The sequence below is a fragment of the Rhinolophus hipposideros genome (assembly GCF_964194185.1).
Source record: "Rhinolophus hipposideros genome assembly, chromosome: 1".
NCBI classification, from domain to species: Eukaryota; Metazoa; Chordata; class Mammalia; order Chiroptera; family Rhinolophidae; genus Rhinolophus; species Rhinolophus hipposideros.
Genome location: NC_138047.1, coordinates 35640252 through 35646379, shown reverse-complemented (window position 1 = coordinate 35646379; position 6128 = coordinate 35640252). Strand labels below are relative to the sequence as shown.

Genomic DNA, 6128 nt, shown 5'->3' with positions numbered 1-6128 from the left:
GGATCATATTATATTAGACTAGACCACTAATCCAATATGACTGGCATTCTCATAAAAAGCAGAAACTGAAATTTGCACACAGACATAAGGACACAGGGAAAACACCTTATGAAGATGAAGGCAGAGGTTGGGGTAATACATCTACAAGCCACGAATGGCAAAGACGGCTAGCAAACTACCAGAAGCATGAAACAGATTCTCTCTCACAGCCAATAAAAGTAACCAATCCTGCCAACATCATGATCTCAGACGTCTAGCCCCCCAAACTGTGAGACAATAAATTTCTGGTTTTTGAGCCACCCACTTTGTGGAACTTGGCCATGGCAGCCCTAGTAAACTAATACAGTAACCCAAGCTCTTTTATTCAAATGCCCAATAGAACCACAAATATTCCAAGTTCAAATACAGATGTCAGGCACATTTATCTTCAAAAATAAACCAATTTGTCATGTTTGAGGTGGAGAAAAAGCATAAAATGGTATGACCAGAAAACCAAAGTTCTTCCCTGTTCCTGAGGATATAAGCTATCACTGACATTTAACCGAAAATATTGAACAAAACCTCACTGTGACTAATGCTTGCATTTCTCATCAGAGATCTTCTTTGGGTCTTATCTTCCTCAGGTGTATGAAGACAGGCTTAGATAAAATAATTATTAAGGTCCTTTTTACCTCTGTATTCTATTAATTGTTATTATTTCTTGTTGTAAAATAATATTCTCAATGCAAAACATTTTTCAGAAACTGCAAAAAAAATGAAATTCACACATATTCCCAGCACCAGAGAAGCCACTCTTTGGAATATAGCCTGCATCTTAATTTAACAAAAACTGTTATGTGAAATGTTTATTTGCATCCAACATACTTTCAAAAAGGACTTGAGGTGGCTTCCCATAAATGCCTACTATTCAAAAGGACTACTGAAATTAGGCTAAAAGTAGAAGGGCTTTGTAATGAATACAAGGACCTCTCTAACCAGAAATGATGCCAACAAGAATGGCTGCAGATGACCACTAATATGTATTTCATGATGGCTGGGGCTTTTCTTGTTTGTCTGCCCCTATATCCTTTGGGGGCTGCTCCAGGTTTTTTGCAGACATTTCTTTGAAATGGGGCCAAGAATCATTTATCTGAAGACCTTTAAAAGGGGTAAGCTGTTTAAGGAAACTTGCCTACCTATCATTTTCCAGGCTACCGAATGGCAGTCAACCAGGGGCAGAGTGATTGCTCAGGTTCACTACAATTACTAGGTCTGAGCACCCTGGAAACCACTCATCTTTGAGGCATAGTTGGTCCTCCAGAATAGATGAAGACATTTCCAGCACCATGTCTCTTTGTAACTAATATCTTCAAGCTGTTTTCTGAATACTCAGACACAACCAGGGCTCTCTGTGAAATAAATTGTGTAGTGACTTTTGTGAGTTAGCTTTCCTGTCTAGCCTGGTGTTTGTAATGATCCAGAATGAAAGCTGCTGGCTCAATGCTGAACGGTCTCCACCACAGCCCTTTAATTTGTGGGTAACTATGATTTCAGGAAAACAAATTGGACTTGAGTTTTTATCTTAATTTGTCACTGAAAATTGTAGTTTGTCTCCAATAAACCATGAACTTTCTTCTCTTGGCAAATATTTCCTAAATTATTAAGTGACATCTTTCACAGAACTGAGTACCTATTGAATAATAATTTTCTTCCACTGGTTATACTATCTATCAGACTAAGTTTCATCCATTCATTACATAAGTGTTGGGCATTTTTTATGTGCTCAACACCAGTGGTACAAAGTGGAATGAGATAAACATTGTCCTTTTCCTTGAAGAGTCTACAGGCTAGTGGCAGAGCTAGACAAACAGAAGAGGATGACGAGTGTTATTATAGGAGAAGTGATATAGGGTATGACTCATAGTATAAGCTCAATATAAATTTGATGAATGAAAGAATTGATTAATGATATAGGTGGACTAGGCAGGGATAACTAATCAAGGCTTGGAAGTTTAGAGAAGGCTCCCAGGAGGAATTGATATTTATACTGAGACCTGAAGGATGAACAGGAATTTGACAAAAGAGGAAGAAAAGCAATGACCAGGGGAGGAAGTGTTTTAGGTAGAAAGAACAAGTAAAAAAGCAAAGAATCAAAAGACAACAGGACACCCAAGAGAAATTAAAATGTAGAGACATGTAAGATAAGGCTAGAAGGTTGGCAAGGACCAGTGCCTACACAGATTCGGAAGTCCTATTAAAAACATTGAATTTTATCCTAAAAACGATAGGAATCAGTGGTAGGGTTTTAGGTGGCCAGCAAAGCCCATAACGATTTTTGCATTTTAGATGACCCCTCTTGCTGGATCCAGTGGATGGACCCAGTGCTAGAGAAGAGGGTAATGAGAATCTGGAGTAGGCAAGCATAGAGGGGAAAAAAGATACTATTCAAGAAAGACTTAGGAGATATAATCAAAGAGACTGGGAATTAGATTTGGAGGATGTGGGAGAGAAATGAAAAATGATCGCCAGGTATCTGGGGATATGGTGTTTCAAAGATCTATATTGCTGTATAATAAACCACTCAGTGTTTAGTGGCTAAACAAACAATTGTTTTATTTCTCATTCTATCAGTTGATGGTGCTCAGCTTGGGTGGTTCTTCTGCTAATCTTGTATATGCTCTCTGTTTGCAGTCAGATGGCAGCTTGGGCTAGAACATCCAAGATGGTTTCAATCACATGTCTGGCGCCTTGATATAGACAGCTAGGAAACTGACTCAGTGGGATATTGGGAGAGTTGGGCTTTTCCCTTCTTTCCATGAAGACTTGGGGCCTCACTGCCTCCATGAATGGTAGCTGACAGTTCAAGGCTCCAACAAGTGAAAAGATAGAAACTGCCAGTGCCATGTCTCACTTCCTCCACATTCTATTAATTAAAGTGGGTCACAGGGCCAGACAGATTCAATGAGGGAGGGTCTAAACAAGAGTATGAATATGGGGATGTAGGGTTCATTGGGGCCATTTTTGGAGAATAGCTACAACAAATGGTGATACCATTCATTGAGGACAGAAAAATTGGAGGAGGAACATGTTTGAGGGAAGGAGAGGTTTTAAGTTAAATTTTGAATAGATTGAGCTTGAGATGCACACAAGACATCCAGTAGGTAGGTAGATATGTATAGGGATATATAATTTAGGGCAGAAGAGTGGGCTAGAGATATAGATTTGAGAGTCCTCAAATATATATTATCATACAGTAATCGATATAGGAAGATTGAATAGAATGAGAGGAGAAGGTTAATGAGAAGGCCCAGGTTAGAAAAAAAAAAAAAGAAAAAGAAAAACTAAGAAACTCCGATATTTAAAGACAGGGACAGAGAGACTAAGAAGAACCTTAAAGGCATACTAAGAAGATGAAGTCAAAGAAGTAGCAGGTAAATCAGGAGAGCTTTGAGCCACATAATCCAAAGAAGGATGGCAGAGTCAGATGCCTCCAAGGAGACTGTAAATCAGAATAAGCTAGGTGATGCTGCAGTAACAAAATAACCCCCAACATCACAGTGGCTTTGTTCTACAAGTTTATTTCCCCCGCACACTCAGTCTGCTCCGGGACTAAGGAACCTCACTCTGAACAGTGATCCAAGGGTCCAGGCTGGTCCCATCCCATGTCTCTGATATCGACAATGAGGCCTTTACAATCACAAGGTAAGAGAGAGCATGGAGGGCTCACACAAGCTCTTCTATGCTTCAGCACAGAAGTGACATACAAGATTGTCCTTTAGAGGTTTTGGCCAGAAGTAGGTTTCAATCTCACCACAGAGGAGACTGAAAAAATGCAGTCCTCATGTATACCCAGGAAGAGGAAAATAAAATGAAACTTAGTAATTTCATAATATTGTCTTTGCCACAAAGATCAAGTAGGGTGAGGACTGAAAATTGTCTTTTGGATGGAGCAACAAAATTACCTTTGTATCCTAAGAATCTTACCATGATGGGCCCTCAAAACAGATATTTGTGGAGATGCTTAAGCACCTACTGTATGTTTAAGTGGACTAAATCGTATTCTGAAATAATCCCTAATAATTCTTCTAGACCTAAGGGACTTGGCTATCAATAACCAGCTCTCCGGGTCTGTGTAACACCCACCAAAAATGAAACATCTGTAAGGTATCTTCCATCATGATAAAAACCAATTTGGATGAGCTTATGGTCAATCTGGCTGACTTTGCCTTTTCAGACAGTCAAAAATATGAATCAGCGGAGACAGTGGCTGTGTGTGGAGGCTCAAGTCTAAGCCAGAAACTTTAATTGCATTGTCTTCTCTTATGACAAGTAATTAGAAATGACTGTTTCCTACCAGTCTGAATTACAAGATGATTATTTCCCTTTAACATTCACTAGCTGCTTGGCACTGCATGACTGTGGTATTATTAAAAATACAGTAATTATTGGAGAAAGTGGCCAATGAGCACTTTTTCAGCTTTCAGGGTCAACTTTAATCATAAGGAATAGCTAAGTGGGAGGGACTAAAGGTTCCATGAAAAATCCACTTATGGGTTTTTCAGAGAGTAGTCCTGGGAATATTGGAATATCACTGTCCAAACAAAGCTCCTTTTCAAACCAGTTCTCCTCCTTATGATTTAATTAACCAAGAATATAAAACTGTTATAACAAAAGGTGAGATAGTGATGAACAAGAAAAACTATTCTGCTTCCAACAAGAAGAAATGATCAATCAGTACCAATTAGAAGCTGAGACCACTCCCTTTACCGGGGAGGAAGAATTTCAATCTTCGGTAAATGAAAAGGAAAGAGGCCTGGAGAAAATCAGCTCAAGGAAGTATTTTAGGGTGGTGGGTAAACATCATGTTGTCTTGGAGGCACCATTTCCCCTAATGACAAGCAAGAATCAATTATTTTTAAAACATTAATGGAGAGAGTAAAAGATGCAGTCAAATTACAGTTCTGCTCTTCCTCTGGCAAAAGTCAATCTAAGTTAGAGAAATAATAATGCCCAAGTAATAGGAGCACAAAGTGCAAGGAAACAGGACAAACTCTTTATAGTTGCAACTAAAAATTATCACCACTAATAATATAATGCCTTCTGTTTCCTTTGTTACACATCTCCAAGGAAGAAAGTTGAGTTAAAAGTCTAGAATTTCAACACATTTGTTTAATCCCCTGTAACCTATATTCAGGTTTCAAAAGAGAGTGTGGCTCAAAAGAACACAGCTGTCTTTGACATAGGTATCTGAGCAGGCAAGGACTAAGAGGTGGGTTTGCAAAGTTGTTGATCTCACTGGGCCCACAGGACAGACAAAGCATCAGGATAGTCTGTGCAGACCATTTGCAAAGCCATATATACAAGGAGTAGCAACCAGAAAGAGGCAGACACATCTGGACAGTTTGTTACCGTATAACAAGGGCGTGCAGGTGGCCGTATAGTGGTCATAAGCCATCACTGTAAGCATGTCATAATTGGCGATTACTGGGGGCAATGAAAAAGTGGAATTGTAAAAAGCATCCAAAGAAAAAAATGGTTTTTCTCTTGGATAAGAAATGAAGCAGTGCCTTAGGAGTGACATTGGTAGCATAACAGAGATCTACAAAGGTGAGGTGATGGAGGAAGAAGTACATTGGAATCTTGAGTCACTTCTGATTAACAAAATCATGGTCACATTGCTGATTAGTGCGGTAAAATAGATTACTAGGAATACGACAAAATGGACAGGCTGCAACTCAGCTCCATCTGTCAGTCAAGAAGAATAGCCAAGTGGCACTAAATAGCTCTGTCATGGTTCTGTAGTTTTTCTTTAACATTGTATTTAATGCTTGGCTTCCAATGAGGTCTAAAGGGGGAAAAATTCATTTATCCTTTTATGCACAAAAAATGATGGTATGGCTACTTTTAGTTGTGTCTAGTCTCAGTTGTTTCTAGACCCCATGAATGAGATAACATTTAATGTAAAGAGGTGTTAAAATAAAATTTAGGGAGCTTACTTGATATGAATATTTTATTGAGCGAGAAACAAATTGTGAATAGGGAGAGTTCAAAATAAAAGTAGTCAGAAGCTGACTCCCAGCTGTTATTCCTCGGTTTATAAAGTATGAATGAGGAAGTACAGTGTGTCATATTGTGATTGGTTACTAGAA

The 6128-nt window shown here is 38.9% G+C and overlaps 1 pseudogene across 1 annotated transcript; it reads right to left on the bottom strand.

Moving 5' to 3' along the window:
- Window positions 1–5176: 5176 nt before the first annotated feature.
- Window positions 5177–5731, bottom strand: LOC308499137 (olfactory receptor 5M5-like; annotated as a pseudogene). Its single transcript has one exon. The product of its transcript is annotated as an olfactory receptor 5M5-like (transcript).
- Between the last annotated feature and the right edge of the window lie 397 nt (window positions 5732–6128).